The 753-nt window shown below is 53.9% G+C and overlaps 1 protein-coding gene across 1 annotated transcript in view; it reads right to left on the reverse strand.

The window, feature by feature from the left end:
- rab3db (RAB3D, member RAS oncogene family, b) overlaps nucleotides 1-591 on the reverse strand; it is a 7,224-nt gene extending 6,633 nt beyond the window's left edge. The window contains exon 1 of the mRNA XM_008330708.3: nucleotides 421-591. The gene's annotated coding sequence lies outside the window, so the exon portion shown is untranslated. The remainder of the gene's footprint in view (nucleotides 1-420) is intronic.
- Nucleotides 592-753: the final 162 nt, after the last annotated feature.

Here is a 753-nt window from a genome sequence, read left to right on the forward strand (position 1 = left end):
ACCCAACAGGCACCCCGGCCCGGCTGCCAGCTGCCACACCTGCCCCCCCCCCTCCCCTCAGTTGGTGACGGTTGATTGGTTGATTATTTTCCTGAGACAGTGTGGCAGTGGATCCTGCTGCTGCCTTACAGCCTGACACTGACGGTCAAACTGCAGTAACCACTGTGTCGACGTCACAACTACGTTTTCACCGACTCTCCATCATGACGGTCAACAGTCTGTGACCAACAACAAACATTTCCAGACGCTTTTAGTTGTGAAGACGACCACAGACACTGGGAGACGATTAACCGACAACAACCACCACAACATTAAACCTGTTCCAGTTTGAACTTCTGTTTGACTTCGTGTCAGTGAAAGAACAGTGAAGAACCGAACAGAGTCGACAACTGTGGAAAAACTAACTTGGATCAAACTCACCTTCGAGCGGAACAAAGCAAACGTTCAACTCGGTTTCCTTCGACTTCGGTCTCCGTCAGACACAGACACGAGTGAGAAAGTAACAGCAGACGAAGAGTCCCTCCTTCAGTCCCTCCTTCAGTCCTTCCTTCCTTCTCTCCTTCCTTCTCTCCTTCTCTCCTTCTCTCCTGCTCCTCCAGCAGCAGCAGACCTGTGTTCCTTCCTCGACACTTTTCTCCTCATCCTCCTCCTCCTCCTCCTCCGCCTCCTCCCTGTTTTCAGGCAGCGGCGGCGGCGGATCCCCGATCTGGGTTCTTCCGTGTGCACAGAGGGTGGTGGTGCCCCCCTCGCGGG

This window comes from Cynoglossus semilaevis, chromosome 17, assembly GCF_000523025.1.
Source record: "Cynoglossus semilaevis isolate Cse_v1.0 chromosome 17, Cse_v1.0, whole genome shotgun sequence".
NCBI lineage: Eukaryota > Metazoa > Chordata > Actinopteri > Pleuronectiformes > Cynoglossidae > Cynoglossus > Cynoglossus semilaevis.